Source organism: Mandrillus leucophaeus, unplaced genomic scaffold (assembly GCF_000951045.1).
Source record: "Mandrillus leucophaeus isolate KB7577 unplaced genomic scaffold, Mleu.le_1.0 Scaffold15, whole genome shotgun sequence".
Classification (NCBI taxonomy): domain Eukaryota; kingdom Metazoa; phylum Chordata; class Mammalia; order Primates; family Cercopithecidae; genus Mandrillus; species Mandrillus leucophaeus.
Window position 1 is genome coordinate 9,961,609 of NW_012101476.1, and position 636 is coordinate 9,962,244.

Consider the following 636-nt stretch of genomic DNA (forward strand, 5'->3'; position numbering starts at 1 on the left):
CTCGGCTTCCCAAAGTGCTGAGATTACAGGTGTGAGCCATCACACCCGGATGGGTCTTTATAATTTTTTTATAATTAAGACATTTTCTGTCCCTTTCATGGCTACATCTTGTTAATTCAAGTTCTATTCAGCATCTCAAATAGGTCCACTTTCAGCAAGCCCCCCAACGGCCACCAGGCAAGCTCCAGTCATGGTCCTCTTGTTCCAGGTACTGTGGCTGCACAGCAGATTACCCTCAAATCTAGCTGTGTAAAGCAGCCCTTTGTTATGTTCACAGATTCTATGGCTAGGAATTCAGACAGGGTCCAGCAGTGATGGCTTGTCTCTGCTCCCAGGGATTGGGGATTGCAACTGGAAGATTTGAAGGCTGAAATCACCCATGTCTGGCAGATGCTGCTGGCTGACAACCTCAGTTCCTCCTCATGTGGGCCTCTCCCTGGGTCTCTCCATGTCGGCTGGTGTGAGCTGAGAGAGAGAGAGGGAGGCACAGCCTGGCAAGGCCATGTTGCCTGTCATAGCCTAACTTACTTTATTTATTTATTTACTTATTTATTGAGACAGGGTCTCGCTCTGTTCCAGGCTGGAGTGCAGTGGCACAGTCTCGGCTCACTGCAACCTCTGCCTCCCTGGTTCAAG